The following is a 19,331-nucleotide window of genomic DNA, read 5'->3' as shown; positions in this document are numbered from 1 at the left end:
ACACCTTTCCATTCGGCAGTAACACAGTTTTAGCTAAATCACTGCAAGTCACTGCAGAAGCCTTCACACTGAAAATACACAGCTGTATGTTCAGCGATGAAAGCGATACTTAATTCACACCATCTCTTGCTCATTAGTAGATATTTTTTAAAAAAGGTTATCATTAAACCTCTGTTAGGTACAAGAAAACAGAAGTACCAGAAAAGTGAAGTGTCTTGCTCAAGACATCAGGGCCAATGACAGAATCAGGAATGGAGCCTGGAGCACTCACACATCCCATCTTCAAACCATCCTTTATGTTACAGTGCTTCCCAATTTAGTGTCCTAACTGGCCTACTCGTACTCAGTCCTTCCAAGCACTCTTGAGAGTTTGCTCCCATGTCATTTCGTAGCGCCCAGCCTGGTGAAGGAAATGCTTCTAACTCTTGTTACGAGCCTCTTTTTTTCCCCAAAACCTGAATGCACAGACCTGAAATTTTGGACCACTTCTTGAAATTGGCACTGCAGACCCCGTATGCCTCCATCACCCACCCTGAGCACGCACAAGCGCTGCCCCATGGTGGCCCAACAAGCCAAACACGCAAGTGCAACTGCACCAGGAGACTTCTCTCCAGGGGCCACAGGCCAGATGACAAAGAGCCAGGAGAGGAGGTTTAAAGCTGAATATCTCTGCCCAAGGAAAAGCAGGCCAAAGAACACAAAATGTCGGCAGAGGGCATGTTGCCCTTGATTGAGTGGAGAAGGGCCCCCGCTGGCTGGAAACCCAGAATTAACAACAACAACAACAAGAAAATTACTAAGGCTTGCCAGCTGGGGAGAGACATCTGGCTAGTGATCAGAGGGGCCTGTGAGTCAATTAATCCATCTCCGAGCTGGATTAGCACATTGAAACATGCTTCCCTTCACTGCTGCAGAGGGACCTGTTGAATGAGCTGTAAAGATGAATGGAACTAAAGAAATTTCATTTAGATGAAGAAAAATGGCTCTGAAGTAGTGGGTGGGTGGTTTTTACATGCCTTATGTGCTGAAAGGATTAAGCACAACTCAGAGAATTTAGGGCATGAAGCAGCCATTTGGATACAAAAGCTCTTGAATTTAAGATCTGATGGGTTTAAAATTTGTATCTAGATATCTGCCTATTTATTTCTCAAGCTTATAGCATACCCAGGACAAAAGATACTGCAAACACAGATTAGGGTAAATAACTCTTCCAGTCCATTCTTCCCCAGCTGTGTTGTATCAAGTTACTGTGTGTGTCTGCACAGAAGCTATTCCTGGGCTCTTTTGCTATTATATGGAATGGCAGGACTGTTGCTCAAGGACATCATCCTGCATTTAGCTCTGGAGAGACTGAGACTCAGTCTCCACCTTCTCTGTCATTGCAGATCAATGGGACATGGTCTCCTTAGATACTTCTCAGTTCATCAGAGATAGGATTTGAAGGGACCTCTTTGGTCACTGAGTTCAGTTCCTGCTGTCATGCGCCATCAGGTCATATATTGCCTTCTATGGATTTCTTAAACTCCCTCTTCAATTTTGATTTTTTAGCTTTTATTCCTGCTGTTGGAAGGCTTTTCCAAAACTTCATTCCTCTGCTGTTTAGAAACTTCTTTATAATTTCCAATGTCCATTTATTCAGGACCAGGTTATCACCATTTGTTCTTGTGCCAGAAATGTCTTTTAGTCTCCTCCCTGCTGAGTACTCAGCCCCCTGAAGTGTCCACGGATAGCTGTCAAAAACTTCAGCTTTCCTTTTACTCAGCTAAATAAGTGAAGCCACATTGCTCTCTTCCCTTAAAACAGGCTCACCCCTCCCCTGGTTATTGTAGTAGTCCTTTTCTGCACCTATTCCTATTTCCATTATTATTATTTTCACAATAATACATGGATTATACACAAGTTTTAAGTGGTATCCTGTGCAATGGCACCAACACTACCTTGCACCTACAGAAAATTCCTTTCTGTCTATACCCTGGAAGTTGCATTCACTCCCTGTGTGTGTGTCTCCTCTGTTGTTTTCAGCAAAGGAGGTTTCAGCTTTAGGAAAGTGTGAGGAATTCCTGTTAGCACCTGGAAGCTTATAATGTAGACCTCTTAGGAAAAGACACACAAGTTTTCTCATCCACAGGAGGATGCCCAGGAATAATCTTGACGCAGCTATTAGCAAAGCAAATTCAGTGCTAGGGTGCATCAGGCAAGATTTCTCTAGCAGAAGTAGTGAGGACTGTCTTTGTGTATTACTATTAAGCTAAACAGTGCCAGTGGAAACTCCTAGACAATATAATCCAATTGCCCACACTGAGAAATTGCTTGAATGATCCCTGGCATAGTTCTGACCTGAGTCACGGAGTTCTTTTGGGACATGACAGTGTCCCAAATACTTCCTAGACATGGCTTGGGACTTAGCACATAGTGGGGACCGTTCACCATATACATTTTCAATGTGGGCACCCTGTTTTAGAGGCTGAGAGAGGTTAGCTGTATGGGGGTGCACCACTGTGGACCTAATGATCTCATTGCCTGAGAATGGTCCCACGTAGATTTAATTTATGAGACTAGTCATAGCTATTGACACTAGTCTCTAGCATCCTCATCTGAACTGTGCACAATTCTGAACATCCGTATTCATGACAGAGGAGCTCGAAGGTTGCAACTACAGGTCTTAAACAGTGACAGACACCAGAATATGATCATCCATATCACTTAATTGCTAACACAGTCTCTGGCCCTTGAGTTTTGACTGAGAAAACTCTCCCAAGACAACTCCTGGGAAGAGGCTGGAGACTGTCTGTCTCAGCCCCAGCAGTGTTCACAAAAGACTCCTGGGATGTGACCATCCAGTTCTGGAGTGCCAGACATTTTAGCTGTAAGGGTACAGCACAGCTGTGCCAGATGGTATCCAGACTAGAGACTGGTCCATGTCCCATCCTATTTGCTAAGGTAATTGCAGCGAAACTGGATCAGATGTAGTGAAGGGCTATTTGGGTGATCAAGAGAATGCAGAATTAACTCTATGAGAGCAGCTAAAACAGATTTTCAATGCTTTTGAAAAAATCCCCTTTATACTCAAGGAGAGTTTTATATACAGAAACTATCCACAGCTCCTGGGAATTTGGACCTCAATTCCTTTAACTGGAGCATCCCAAATGATTTCAGCTGTCACATGTCATGTCTGAGAGACAGTGAGGTTTGACACAATATGTACCTTCAAACGGATGCAGCACTTCTCTGGGAGTCAATGACAATTGCTGAGCATGATTTCCTTCCCAATAAATATGAAAACTCCACAGGAAGCAGTCAAAAGAAATTTACTCTCCTTTAAGACATTTTATATAAATCCCCTTCTTTCCTCTGTCCCTCTGCTATCTGTCTCCTCTCTCAAGGAAAGTGCCAAAGTGGATAAAGTCAGGGCTTATCCTTCTGGAAAACAAAGGAGCCTAGAGTAATGAAAGCCCAAAACCATGAACATCTGTACGTAACTAGGGTCGTATCAGGTTTGCAGATATCTAGTCCCTACTGCTACTGAGTCACTCAGTGTCCGCTGCCAGCTTTTGGCTGTTATCCAACACAGACAGTCCCAGAGATAAAGAGGGAAGGACTCCCTCTTGGCATGAGTATAAAACCTACTGCAGTGAGCGTTCTGCCTTGTTAGGACTCCTAGTTATACTTACACAATGCTTAAACTACAATATTTGTCACAAATCCAGGTATCTATCTCATCTGAGGAACCAGGGAGGGGATGAGAAGCACTTATCTGCCATTTTCTTTAAGTGCAAAGGAAAGACTCAAACCTGAGCGCCAGTTCAGGACATGTTCAGACCAGAGGTTCAACAACGCAAATCCCTCTTGGTCTGGGGACCACCATGAGATCCTCCTCTTCTGATGGTGTCTGAGACGAAGCAAGTGAAGTACAGGCAAGCTTTATGGTGAGGAGAGAATACATGCAGAGAAGGATAAATGCCATGGACTACAAGGATGCAGGAGCACCTGCCTCCACCTCCCTCCAGCTCTGAGAAAGGCATCTCAGGACTAACCCAGCAGCTTCTTGTCCCTCCCCACCAGCTGCAGGCCCCCCCTGCTCAGTATGCCACCAGTCTGCCTTCTCTCCTAGGGCTCTGGAGTTTTGCTCTGTGCCTGTGCAGTGACGCATTGAGCACTGTCAGTTAGGAGCCATTGGCTTAGGACTTTTGTTACAGGTGCTTCTCAAACACGTTTATCCACTCATTTCCTCCCCCGCAACCCCAATTAACAGCCAAATGCTGCTAGAGTTTTGAGATATCTATATACTCCTCGATTCATGCATTTCCCAGTCGTGTTCTAAGCAACCTATCTTCTAAAACCTTTTGATCCATAAATCAAAAAGTAATCCAATGAAACAAGTGAACATAAATAGGTATGTATGCTTGAAAATAAGAATCTTGACATGAAATGCAGGTTGATATAATAGAAGAAAATCTAAATTTATGGACTTTATAAATATACCCAAACTTACTTTCACAGCCCATCAGTGTGACGAAAAGACTCCAACTTCTCTCATACCACCAGTGGGGAATATGGGACTTACAGGGATGGAGTAATGTGCCTACAGTCACACCTGACACAGAACTGTGAATTCAGTTGAGGTTTCCTGATCATCAGCTCATAAGTTAATCATGATGAGAGAAAAGAGTCAATTAAGACAGCTCTAGGAGCATGAAATAGCTCTAAGTATCCCTTTATAGCCATTAAGCCATGTTTCTTCAGTATGGCACAGCAAAAGACGCAGGGAAAGGACCAAGGAAAGACAAGCCTGGTCAAAATGATTGTCACCCATCTAATCTCTGTCAACTGTAAACTTACAGGTGTTTGCTGCCAGCAAACACAAGCTACCAGCAGTGGCCGTCTCAGAAACAAGCAGTCCCTCATTCAAGAAGGAAAAGCAAATGGGTGTTTTAAACCTACCTGCCAACTGCCCTGACCTTCCACTTGTGTATAAGGGAGGCCGTGTATTATAAAAAGAAAGTGTTGTTTAAAGAGAGATTATTAGCTTGTTTAAAAGCATGTCCAACAGAAACTCTGGGAATAGTAAGTGTTTAAAGCAGATTGCCTGCCTCATTCAGATGTGTCAAGGAGCTGATCCAAAGACACCCAGGAACTTTAAAAGGCACTGGAGCAGGCCCATCAGTTTCTAGGACTAATAGGAGCCGAGCTGTTAGCGCTTTTGCATGACATCCTGTAAGAAAAAGCACTGGCATTTGGCTTACTCAGGAGAGATTTCACCATCTGTTATTGTAGAGATCCAATAATGATACGAAAAACAAATAAGCGAAAAACCCTAACACTCTGTCACCATTTCAAATTTAGTGAGGTCTTAAAATATTCCTGCACAGGTAGAGGATTTTGCTGGAGGAGAATCAACACAGCAACGGGCTCAATTACATCCGAGTTTCCTGTGTAAGATCTGTCAAGCAACTCTTATCTTCGCGTCTGTAAGTGAGTGTGAGTAATGGGTTTTATTTAAATTCATGTGGTATTTACTACCTACACCCAGACAGATAATGGACAGATAGCAGAACAATGATCAGCAAGTGGCTACCACTTAATTCTTGTTTTATTCTGCAGCTTGCCTGTCTTCATCTGTCTTCCCTTCTGAAGAAGTAAGCACGCTCCTTCTGTCTCAGATGGAAATGCAATGGCCTATTATGAATTCATTGCAAGTTTTCCATTTTCCATCCAAAATCATGACAGTGATAAAAAATAAAATCCCACAGTATTTGTTTCCAAAATCATTCAGCTCCATGCCTTTATGTTTAGCTTTCTGCAATTGGATTTCTCATCCCCCAAAAGGCACAGTCAACAACTGAACTTTCTAAGTAGCAAATATAACATGTAAGGAGTCTATTTGCCTTACCAAAAACAATAGGTACTAAGTATGGTGGTAAAGGCAGTGCATCCTAAGAGATACTGAAATAATCTGTTGACTTGCTGCAGTTCTATTGATTTCAGAAACACAAAGAGAATATGCTGAACAGGAGGAAAAAGAACATTAAGTAGGATCACGTGAATGCGGTAGTAAAACATCCTACATACTCTCATCAGTGTCAGCTTCCTGCAGGAAGAAAATATGTGTTCAGCCCTGAAAACTACCTCCTTTCAATACAAGTATTGGTACGCATTCATTTGCTCTAGCTATCTGAATTCCTTTGGGTTTAGTGAAGCTGTCAAAACCTTGCAAGTGCGAATGCTGTTGTGTAAGTAAAATTAATGACTCCTTTTCTGCTTCCCATATTTTAAAGCTTTAAATGAGTCTTATTGCTGGGGGAAAGGGGAGGAGGAGCAGAGGGGCTGTCAAAATGGAATTGTAAATCTTTCGGTGCTTAAAATCTTAGACCTGATTGACCTCATGACGATGCTTCAGACCGTCATTTATCTTGGTGTTGTAAAGCAAGCAAACTATCTTTACCCAGGCATGAATCCCACTTTGCAATCTGTTGTAACTAACTAGGGTATGAGGCTCAAGTGGAATGCTCCAGTCAAGCAAGTAAACATCAAAAAACAAACAAAAGCATTTGTATTTGTGGAAGTATTAAATGTATTTATAGGATGACCTTTGAGTGTGCGTAAGTGTTGGAGTAAGGGCACAGTAATGTGAACATAGAAATAAGCCAATTATTAAATAAAATTGAAATATATGAATAATTAATATCAATAATCACTCGTGCTTGCCAGAACGGTGTGTGCTGACGTTTTAGTTGATGCTTGTCATGATATGGTGACACAGACTAATGGTTGTTTGGGGAGAGGGCTGCCTCGGTGTCCGGATCCCCCAGCACACTGTGGGCTGCACCCTGAGCTATAGGCTGGCTATTTTCAGTACAGTGAGGAGGACTTCCCAGCAACATCCTTCTTCTGGCTGCAAGATGAAGGCTGGCTTCAGAAAGCAGTGTCAGCCTGCCAAGCACCACTGCCTACATGCTGTCCATCTATGTCAGTGGTTCTATCCCAGTGTAATTTAGATTCAAATCAATAGAGGTTATTGACACCCTCATATTTCAGCTGGCCATTTTAGAAAGGCTCTCCAGAACGCACTTTGGAGCAGGAGCCAGACGCAGGTGCTCTGAAAATCCCATGGGATTTTCCTAAGGAACTTGCATGTGCCCAGAAAGGAGAGGGAGCCCTGAGAAGATGGCTAGCTTATGACTTTTTCTCTACACGCTAGCAGCCAAGATGACCCCACATGCCTTATTTAATTTTTCTTCCTTCAATCCATTCAGAGGAGGCAGGTGGTGTAATTCTCTGGGGAGTATCTCCTCTTCTACCAGAGTGTGTGCTCCTAGTTCTTGCTCAACCTACCAATACACCCTCTCATAACCACGAAAAAAAAACTTTCCTTGTAAGATATGTCACAACATTGAAGTTTGGTCTGAGGCATGTCGCCAGCTGAATGAAATCTGGCCGAAGCCTGGAGAAGATGGGATTAATGTTGCTGTCCAATGGGGCCAAATTTCTCCTGCCACCAGAGGCATACCTAATTTACCTCCACGCAAGGAAGAACAGAGTGTACTCACTGACGAGACTACCATTCGCTGGAGGAGTGTATAGCACATTACAAACATTAATTCTTAGGACGCAACCACAAGGTCAGAAAGTAATATTATCCCAATGTTATATAGGCACAAAGAGGTGAGCCAAAGACAGAGATGAGACTGGAACCAAGTTTCAGTGCACTGTTTTACTTACTAGACTGGAGCCCTTCCAACAAATGGAAGGGGATTTTGTATATTATATTGTGAGCCCAAAGCCAATAAAAAAATTCCTATGAGTTTTAATGAGTTGACTGCAGGAAATAAAGGGTGTACCTGAGTTTTTCTAAGAGATTTGGGGAAGTGATTCTTTAAATCAGATATTGTCCTAAAGTCAAAAAGTGCTGAAGGACACCTTCATAGAAAATGTCAGGATTTTCTCTTTCCCGTAAACAAAAAAAATGAATATTCAGGGCACTTTGAGTGGTTCTGGTCTAATGTTGTAGAACTCTTTTCTCTTGGTTCTGTTACTGGCTATGCAGTCACTTCCCCCTTGAAATTCATCACCTTTCTGGAAAACTAGCTTTGTAAACGGTTAGTGCCATGGCCGCAGTGTTCTAATTTAAGTGAGGCAATATTTGTAAAGAGAAATGGGAATTCAGTTAATGTGTTTGAGGTGAAACAAATAAGCTTAGGATAATGAAGACCTGAAAAAGAATTTTGGTACCCTAAATGGTGTCTACTTTTTGCAGCGTATCAGTGTTATAACAGGAACCACTTCTTCCCGTGTACGGACTGGGCTGTGCTGAAGGTAATACCCCACTGCCTCTAGCTTCTTGTTCTCTTCATTGCTCTTAGAGACTGATGATCTCTGAGAGTTAAATCCTAGCACTGGTAAAGAAGTGAGCTTTTCATCTTCTACCATTGATTCATGCCATAATTCGTTTTCTTCACAGCTTCTTATTGGTAAAATACAGGGATGGCATTTATCCCCAGTCATAAAGGGATTTGCATGTGGTGGAGAAGTAGAAAATATTCTTGTTTATTAGTTCAGTTAGTGAAAAGGAAAGAGCTGTTCACAACTCCATGAAAAAATATTTCTGAGTGTAAGGGTTATGTGTTCAAAAGAGAGAAGTAACCAAAGGAAAATGAGGTGTGTTACAGGTTTACTTCCCTGTTGCCTTGCTGAGCCATCTGGGATACCAACAGTCCCTGAGGGAAGGTCAGGCCATTGCTTTAGACTCACGATATGCGCTGAAACACAGCTAATGCTCTCCTGTAATTGTTTCCTGAATGTTGAAAGCAGCCAGAAAGCCCACATGCAGGCATGCATATATATGCTTATTGCTACTCTTAGGCTGATGGAAATTTTATAAATTGCTTGCCCTGTCTGGAACTGTATTGCTTCCAACCAAATATCAGCACATTGATTTGAGCAGCAGATCTAGGAGTTTAAAATGGGTTCTCTGAAACAGCAGGCTTAACAGCTGAAAGCATCAAACCTCTGAGCCTCCATGCTGGCCAACTGATGAGTTTTCAATTTCTTCTCCATGGCTCCTGAGATGCAATAACAAATTCATAAGTTAGTCCTGTTGACTTTTAAGTGTCAATGGAGAAAGTTTACACCTTCTATTAGAAAGGAAAATAATCAGTTGGTGTACTTATATGGACCTCTAATAGACATGTTAACATGGCTCACATGCTCATTTTGCAGATCCCTTTGTTCCTTTACTCAATATGTTTACGATGAGGACCTACCCCCACTTGCAGCAGTCACTCAGGGGCACCAGCATGCATCTGGCAAAATTAATTCGTTCACTTGCATGTGTCAGGTTAAACTGCTGTCCCAGACAGTGAATGCAGGTGTGTCCATATACCTGAAGATAAGATCCAGCTCTACATCACATGCAGATATCTATTAAAGCTCTCCGACTGTCTTACTACACCTATTCAAACTCAATATACTTTGTACTAGATCCATCACATAGGAGAGGGAAGGAGGGAGGAATTTAATTTTTCCACTTGAAAAAATATGGATCTTTGTACTACATTTCTATGCCTTCCCACATTACACTCATATTTAATTTAAGATCTTAAGTGGTTCTAAGTAAGGTCCTAAGATTCAGTTTAAGTACAAAATATTCATTCAGGGTGAATGAATAATTCTGAATAGCTGGAACAGGAGAACAAAAAGGTTTTAATGTTAACAATGGTCCATCCAGATCCATCAAAGAGATAATCATGATGACACAAATGGAGTCTTTTTCACCAGTACTTAATTTGACCAATGCCTGGCACAGTGTTTTATTCCATGTGATTACTGTGTTAGCTCAAAACAGTCTGTTGGTACACGAGAGCTCATAGTTCAAGTCTATAATACTCCTGACTCAATGAACCAGTGAAGCCAGTCAAAGGTCTCATGTTGACTCTAATGGATGTTGATTCAGCAACTGACACAAATTCTTGAATTCAGCTTGAAAAACGTACGCGTTTTCTCTCCGTGTAAGAGACCCTTTCAGTGGTGCCTGTTGCTAAATTTGTCAAAGACTTGCCATCATGTGTCTCTCGAGCCCTAGCTGAATGGAAATGTAGGGTGTGGGCTGTTTGAGGTTCACTTTAAGGTGAGCTGAGAGTGTGCTGAGGGTGAGAAAGTTCCAGCCAGGAACTGTGCAAGAGGTACAAATGGAGATGGAAGGACTGTTGCTTTGCCATTTAAAAAAAATCTGGCAAGCTTTTCTTCAGAAAGCAATTGCAGTTGCTCATGCTTTGAAGCAGGACACTGAGAGTGAGCTCAGGAGTCATTTGGTGGAGACTTTTGTTAAACCTCTGAGAATATCCTGAAGCTGGGCTGCTACCAGCCCTTCAACATAATCACTGCTTACACATACTCAGGAAAACCATCTTAAGAGACCAGTAGCTGAAGCCTTTAAAGAGTCTGTCCTCACTGAAAACACTTGAGCCTCTCAGCACCTCTGATGCCATCCAGAATAATCCCACACAGCAGAGAAAGAGGCTGCATTGCTTCACTCTGCTTGGGACCAGCTTATCTATGCAAAGAATGACAAAATCACAGAAGCAAGCCCAGAATTTTACTGCAATTGCTGTTCTCAGCAGCCAGCCATGGTAGGGCTGATCACCAGAAGAGTCTCTTCTCCATCTCCAGCACAGTCAGGTAGAATGAAAAAAAAAACCACATGCCACTGAAATGCTAAGGGCATCCAAAATGTCTTGCAGTACACAAATAACTTGGGAGAAAGAGGCTGCTAATATGAAGAGGGGGAAGGTTTGGAAGAGGAACACATGGAGATTGCAACTGGGAAGAAGGAGTGGGATACATCTGAGAGCTGCTGAGGGACTGAGCTGAACAGTAATCAATGAAGGGAAGAGTCCACAGACTGAAGAAACAGAACTTCTAGCATTTGCAGTCCTATCATAAAAAGCAAATTTCTTACATGCAAGCATTTTAACTATAGAGTACCAAGTTAACTCACCATATTCATGCTGGACTAACTGGGGCATGCTGTAAAGATAATAAGAGCATTTATCTGTCATGAATGCAAGCTTATAGACTGATATGTCATTTGATCTCTATGACTGCATTATGGATTTGCCATTAACTTTCAACTTTAGCCATGCTGACAGAATCAAAAAACATATTTATTACACTTGGTGGGTTTTAATCGACTTTGCATTTTCCTGTGAGTAGTGTTGGAACACAGATAATCTGCAAAAGACACTGACAATCTTCCAGTTTATTCTGGTTTATTCATATTTTTCCAAAAAAACAAGCTGAAGAGCTTATCATAGATGTAGTCTCCTGTAAAAGCTTTACATAAGATTTGAAGGAAAATAAGCTAGCATTAGCCACAGAAAAGAGAAAGATGCAGTGCAAAAAAAAGTTTATCCTCTGGGCTTGATGAAGAAAACAGCTCGAAGCCAGAAAATCAATGATTCCAGAATGAAACTGAAACACTACCCATAGAGAAAATGGATTTGCAAACTGTGCGTTCTTCCTATTTTATATGGTATTGCTCCTCCTTCGCAGAGCGGGGCTTTTTGGTACTAAGGCACATGGGAGTATGATAGTAATGGGACAGAGGGACTGGTCTTTAGCTATACCAAAAGCTAAGAGTGCATGAAGGGGAATCCATCTTACCTGGATATCTTTGTTGTAGATGTCTGCATGTGAGCTGACTTAATGTGGATTTCATCAATATAGTCAATAGAGTGTAGGGTGTGATTCAGCCTAAAACAGATGCCTCCATTTGGTAAAATGAATTGCATGTCAACATCTTTTGGCTACGCTGACCTCATTGACTAAATGGGGAGTCTGAAGAGTTCACTCGATGCAGAAAACTCCATTGTCTGGTTCCACAGGCCCTCTTCGCTGCCAGTGGAGAGAAACAGATATGGTTGGGTGCAATTTATTTCATCCTATCCCAATGTCTAAAATATATTAGAGGAATCACATCCTATAATTGACTAATTCCAGAAGTAAAACTGTGCTATTGGCTTGCATAACAATAGGAGAGGTTTAAATGTTAGAGATTGGGACATCTCAAGGATAGAGGAGTGCTCATAGCATGCTCTGGTCTTTTGAAAGCTGGTTTCCTAAGGAAATAGGGCTTATGCAATGACATTAACTGTCAATTCCAATAAAGTTTGAATGTCAGCCAGTTTCAACAAAATTGTAGAAAATACAGGCCTCAAAGACAATTAATTTGTTATAGGTTCCCTTTGGAGGAAAGAAAGGTGGCTGAGTAAAGGAATGGAGAACAAGATTAAAATTCCACTGAAAAAGAAAGGCTGAAGAGTGAGCTCAGCCACAATAGCAGACACTGGAGAATCTTCCCTGGAGAAAGTCACAGGAAAATAGAGTTTCAGTAAGCTCACTTGCTTGGATAGGCTATATCACTGTTGTAACCTATCTTCCATCAGCTGGAAACCACCAGACAATGTATCTGCTTTGGAAAAAATAAAGTGCCCTGCCTTTATACAACGTCAGAAAGAAAACACACAAGCTGAGACTCAGGTGTCATCTGGGGATAGCCTGGGTTTGAGTGAAATCAGTGGAAGTTCAGCTCTAAATTCAGTAAACCCCAATTTCACACCTTGCAGCCTTGTTTTAGAGAGGAAAGCTGCAGGTAGGGCACACTGAAAGCATTCAGTAGCTTATCCAAGCCAGTGAGAAATCCTTAAGTCAGGATGACTGACTATGTCTAATACCTGTTACTTCTGCATGAGTAAGTAGAGAAGATGAAGGTGTCTCTTCTGCAGCCTACTGGGACGTACGGAAAACATGCAGCCTGTGATAAAGCACATGTAGGCTGTTACTCAAGTATTGTCTTCATTTCATATTGGAGAGACGCCGTAGAATTTACCATTTTAAATATTGTCACCTACTTTCACAGGACTCCACCTTTCTGCATGTATGTTTTTCACTCCTGTGTGTAATAGGAAAAGGCAAAGGATTTTTGTCACACTGATTTTGCCTTTTTGAGAAAAACTGTGCCAGCACCCTCTGTGGCCAGGCAGCTGGGACTGAGCTCTGAAGGGAGGGTATTTCACTACATGTTGCTAAATTTAGTGTGATGGTCCTAAACGACCGTGAGGCCATTTAATTTAAAACCCTGTGAACGGCAGTTCCTTTCTCCTGCAAACATCATGTAGCTTAAAGGTCTAGGATTTTGTCAAAGCTACCATTTTGCCCTAGAAATTGAATTTTAAAACCTCCCCTGCTACTGAGCTACTGCTGGAACAGACATTTCCAGGTCTGCCATTTGCTTCCTGATTTCTCTCCTTGCCAGAAGACACCTCCGAAGTTCACGACATGCGTTGTAGGGTCCTTCTCTTCTTAGAGCCGCGGGGCTGGCACAGGGGCAACACCACAGCCCAAGCCTCCTCACGCCCGTTTTCTCCTCACACACCTGCACGATGGGAAGGGCAGATGATCTGCAGAGATCGCTCTTCTCCGTCATCTTCCTGCCCCGTGAAACAACCTATGGATATAGGAGAATATGCCCTTGAGGGGAATGCAGCCTGGATCACAATCTGGCATGTACAATTCCTAACCTATTTTCTTTGCATGCACCTGGTCTTGTGGTTTCTCAGCTCACATTTTTCAATCAGCATTCATCAGAAGAATTTGGGGCAATTATCACAGAATAGCATTCACTGCACGCCCACTGTTGTGTGGACAGTTCTGCTAGCGTTCCTGTGGTCGGTAGAAATGTTGGCAGACATGGAGCTTCCCCCCAATCAAAGCCGGAAAGTGCAAGCAAAGCAATGAAATACTCACCTCTGGTTCAGTTTTTTTAACAAATACAAGTAGTGACTCTTGGCTGGTTCCTGAATTCTTTAATGGGATTATTATTCATTCATGCTGGCCTCAGTGAAATTTAGGATACAAGTATTAATCTTAAATTGCAATGAGAATTGTAATAACAAGAAAGTTTGTTATTACAAGGCACACAGACCACAGAAAGAATATTCAACCCTGGCCCTCCCAAAATAAATCAGATCTAACTTCTCCTGGAGTGAGAGAGGAGTACATCCCTAATGTGGACTTTACCTTCCAGGAAATAATAAACCTCTATACAAACAGCCATGCAAACAGTTTTAACTCTTCCTTGACTAAAACTCTCTGTCTGGCTCCAGTGAGGGAAGAAAGGAGCACAGTTAGGAGTTAAATTCAACCTGCTTAGCTTTAGGCTTCTGATTGAGGCAGTGAAGTTAGGATTGTTTTCACACTGAGCTCCTGCTTTCCACAGTAGAGGCAGCACCTGCAGAAAGTATTTCATCCCACCCAGGGCAGGATGTGCCTTTTGGAGGTTCCTATCTCCATCTGTCCATTGTAAAGGAAACCAGACTAAGAAACCTCACTTTAGATATCTAAAATTAGATAAGAACATTTGCCTTTAGTGGACGACTTTGGAAGTTGTCTTCTCTCTCCTAATTTTCAGTCGGGCATATTACCTTTCCACTATAAGAACGAGAGGACATCGGACAAAGCTGGAAGGAGGCAGGATCAAACAAGGAGGTGTATTTTTACCATGGGGAAAAAAAAAAAAAAAAGGTGTTTTTCCTAGCTAAGCTCCAGAATCCCATTTCAAAGCTCCAAATGTCATTTGGTGGATGCTAACAGTTTCATGGGTTCAAAGGGAAAATGCACAAGCTTGTAGAAGATAAATCTATCGCTGGTTAATAAAGTCAAAGAAAACACATCCAGCATAGGAAGCCCCCGAGCTGTAAGTTGTTGGAGATTGGGAGTGTGTTCATGGGAAATAGCACAATGCACTTTTCCAATTTTTGCTCATTTTCATAGGCACCAGCTTTAACAACTGCCAAGAGGAGGAGGTAGGGAAGGTGGACTGCTGGCCTCATGCAGTACAGCTGTCCACAATCCCTTTACAAATTAAGGTCCAGATTCTCTTTGCTAGTGTGTTTGTGCCTTCCCAGTGAAGTCAATAAAATGTCAACGGTTTCCAAAAACAACAAAGCAAGTCTTAATTCAGTAAAGTCTCACAGCCCTGTGCTTTGTAAACAGTGACCATAAGGTACAGAGAACTTAAATTGCTGTCCCACATCTTGCAGCAGTCCACAGGGCTAGAGCAAACCTGCAGTGTAGCCTACGCCCAGAGTAAATTCACAGCCTGCCTTTCCCAGGCAGGGAATTCCTTGGGAAGACCTGCGGTCTTCAAGCTTACTAGTCCAGGGTGGATTTCTCCCCCATGAACTTTTCCAGTGACCCTGAGTCTATGCAGACGTTTAGCATCCACACTGGCCAACCACAAGCGTTCAGCAGCTGTTGAGCAGCTCAGCAGTACCTTGGCAGAAGAATACCCTGCCTTCGCCAGTTCTGAGCATGCAACCTACTGCCTACCCATGTGCTCCCTCCCTCCTGTAGCAGAGGAGGCAGTGAATGGTCACCACCCACACCCTGCCTATGTCCACCATGAAAATAAGATTATCAACAGAACAGCTCTTGCCAGGCAGCAATGAATAGTTCACATCTGCATGCCTGCCTTCTTGTCATTCTAGTTTTTACCCTAGATTAGGAAACCACCTCACTGATTTCCTCTTAGAAGCAGGTTTACTCTATTCATCCCCAGACTGCATCTTCTCGTAGCGTTAACAGGATCCAAAACATATATAACCTCCACCTTCCCAAGAGTAAATCCACTCCTGGGATGCTCAGCCTTTTTTTCTGTCCACAAGTGCACACTCTTCCACCCTGTTTCAGGTCCTGTTAGGTTTCGCATCCTTGTGCACTAGTTTTCTGAATGGAGTTAGGGAAAGGATTTCCCAAGGACTTTTATGAAGAAGGAGCTTGCTTGCCAATATGTCTCCCTTTGAATAGTTTTTACCAATTAGTGTACTTCATCCAAAGAATAAAGAATGGACAGGGACATCCTCATCTTGCCTTATATAAGATGTGGCCATATGTAAGAACAGACGACAAAGTTCGTACAGGTTTAGAAAGACATGAATCTCCTAAATTCACTACGAATTCTTGAGATTATTCATGTTGGTCCTTCCTCTACTCTATCATCATATCTGAGATTTGGCACCACGGAGCGACTCCTCGCAAGGAGAAGTGTCACAGACATGTGGTGTGCTTTGTCCTACGACTCAGACAGACCCTTCATCTGCTGCCAGGCATGCTGATGCAGAACACTAGTACCATCCAAGAGACTCTAAATAGGTCCTGTGTCTTTCCCTGTCTTCATTAGCAAGGAATTCCCCCCACACTATCAGACCATGAAGTATTTTGGCAGAGGTATTGAGGACCGGACTGGGCAGGCTGCAAATTCAGTTCTGTGGCTGATCAGATGGTTTAAATGCCATTTACTATAAGCACAGAGAAGAATAAAGACAAAGCCAGCATTAGAGAAAGCTGTTTCCTCTGCCACGCTGAGGACAAGGTGCCAGACCACAGGTGACAAGGTCCCTTGGGTGTCCTGAAGAAATCAGCGACTGGAGCCACAGCGGGCCATCAAACCGTGGCTTTACGCAGAATGCTGTTGCATCTCTTCTTTCATAATTTGTGCTAAGTGCCTCTCTAAATTTTGAGCTAAGCAGTTGTTGCCATAGCGATGGCCATTTAGAGCAAGAGAAGGCAGCGAGCGTGTTGGGGATGTGAGGTTCTGGCTCTTCACATAAAAATATATGTGCGTGTAGGTACACTGCTGTGGAGCTGCGTGAGAGAAGACAAGAAAACAGCTTACAACAGACCTGAGGGATGGACAGAGGATAGAGAAAAGCAGCGGCTTGCTGCGGGTCGGAGGTGTTTGTTCCAGGATGCACCTTCACCTGCAAATAGCTGGGTCCAAAATACAAATGAGCCTGAGTGGTGACTGACTTATATTTGGTTTCATATCATTGTATTTGGTTTCATACCAGAAGAACTCACTCCCCTGGTCAGTATGAGGCATGTTTGTTCCTGCCTTTGTGGGATACATCTTTGCAGAAACAGGAAAAATTGGCTTTCAAGGGTTTATTTTTACTAAAAAAAACCTTAGAGCTAGCTCTTTAGCAGGAAATGCTTTTCAGCAATCTACTCCCAGTGTTTATACTAGTTTGTTTGCCAGGGCACCGGCTGCCAAAAAGTCAATAAATAGTGCACGTATTGTATTACTTCATTTTAGGTCCTCTTCCAAGATTTTGATACACTCCCAGCACTAGCATTTCTGGTGGTCGTAGCAAGACAGAGTCCGAACTCCTGGGTTTGAGTCCTCACTTTCTGCCACTTCTCTGTGGGGTGAGAAAACTGTGTGGGCTTAAATACCACAGCTAGGGCAAGATCCTGCCCACATACCTGAGCGTTATTTCCCTGGGGACTTTGGCAGAGTTTAGTCTTTCTCTGACTAAATTTGGCTAGTAAGTGGAGTTAGGTGTCACCTTGATCAGCAAATACAGGCAGTGCCTGATTTTAAGTGCTTTGGGAATTCTCAGCCTGAGAGTGAGTTTTAGGTCCCCGTAGCACTAACAGATGCAGAAGAGCAGGCAGTTTGTATCACTGGCTGGCACCCGAATTCTGTCAAAGTCCCAAATTAGACTGATTGTGAATGGCCTTTTCAAAGTCCATAAATTCATAGCAGGGCATCCAAGTTTGAAAAATGTAGCCATAAACTTACTGTGGCGTAACTTGTCCGTCCATGAGCCCAGACAGAGTCGTGGATCAGAATTAAACATAACTGGGTTCCTGTAAGAATACATGATTTAAGGTTTGAAAATAATTTGGGGCCCAAAAGAGAGAAATAAATGTAAGTATTTTCTAAGTATAGCTCTGTATTGTTGCTTGTTTCCCAGCAAATAGAAACTGCCCTCTCCTGTTCCCTACCAGTGACATTACCTGCTTCTAAGGGCAAGGCAAATGAATGGCAGGTCTGAGAGACTGAGGATATTGTTTCCATCCAGCTTCCAGTGGTTCTTTCTGGCAGAAGCAAGGCACTCTCACACCTTTCTTTGCCAACCGGAAAAGAAAAACGCAAAGAGGATCTCTAAGTCAGCAGAATCCATAGGTTTCAGTAGTTTACTGATTTACAGCAGCTGCAAATCAAGTTCAGTAAAATTTTTAGAACAATCCAGTTCCCGTAGATAGCTGAGGGCAGCTTTTGTTTCCAGTAAACTTCTGTGACATTTGTGATTAAACCTATAAAGGCAGTAAGCACAATTCACAATCAATTATGTTTTATTAATGGTTTTTTAATACACGCCACAGCCCAGTAATCATGAAGCTGTTCAACAGCGTTGCTCTAAAATCAGCTAATAGCAGGATGTAATTTGCAGCCGTCTCTGCTCACTTACAAAACACTTGCTCCGTTAATTGTGATTTCACACTCCGCTGAATGCTGTAGCCTGGAGGTAACATTCATGTGATGGAAGAGTTACCACTCTGGGCTCTGGGGCCAGGGGAAAGGATCATTTCAAGAGAGGCTACTGTTGTTAATTTTTTAATCTTTTTATGTTAAAAAAAAAAAAAAAAGCAACAACTCAGCAGCAAAAAGCTACAATCCACTGCTAAAAAATTCTTTCCCTTCTTTAAAAACCTGAACAGTCTTTCCCTGTTTTGATCCCTGTCTATTGCTTTGTGTTGTTATCAAGAACACAACAAAGCATATGACCGGTAGGTGAAACTCTGTTTGTGTAATCGGGCACCTCCCTTGATCTCATATTGTAGATTCTAGGTGAACTAGTCTGCCTAAAGCAAGTGCCTAAATTTTCATTAAAAAGATTTTTGTGCCTTTGGAGGTCTCCAGAGACACCTTGTGTCTTTCTTAAGTCAGAATAGACAGAATAATCTTCTGGGGGAGGTCAAAGGTGCCTAAAATGTTGCCATATGTTAAGTATGCAAAATAGGCAGATTGAATCTCATGAGTAAATGGTCGGTGGTGACGAGACTAGAGTTCAGCACTGAACAGCCATGGGCAAGGCAACAGCTCCTGCTCTGAAGCGCTTCCAGTGCATATGTCAGAGGGAGAAATACTGCCTCGTTTGACAAATGAGAAGAACCATCTTAACCTGGAAAATTCCCAGCTGAGTGTTCGGTACTGTTGTGGCAGACTGGGAGATACAGCTCAGACCAGACAGGGATAGGAAAACCAACCTGGGAAGGCTTTGATTTGACTTATGACTGAGTCACCGGGGGGAGAAGGAGCCGTGGAGGGGGCTTTGCCCACTGCTGGCCATCACCTTTGCTGTTGCAGTTTCTCCTATCCTGACCAGTCATGTGGAAGGCGGCAGGCCAGGTTTGAATGCCACTGCCTGGGGCTCCAGGCCAGGATTGGGTCCCGTTAGAGCAGAATGGGTGGCAGCAGAGCTCATCCC

Source organism: Buteo buteo, chromosome 4 (genome assembly GCF_964188355.1).
Source record: "Buteo buteo chromosome 4, bButBut1.hap1.1, whole genome shotgun sequence".
In the NCBI taxonomy this organism is placed as follows: Eukaryota; Metazoa; Chordata; class Aves; order Accipitriformes; family Accipitridae; genus Buteo; species Buteo buteo.
The sequence above is the reverse complement of the archived record's forward strand: the minus strand, read 5'-3'. Positions refer to the sequence as shown.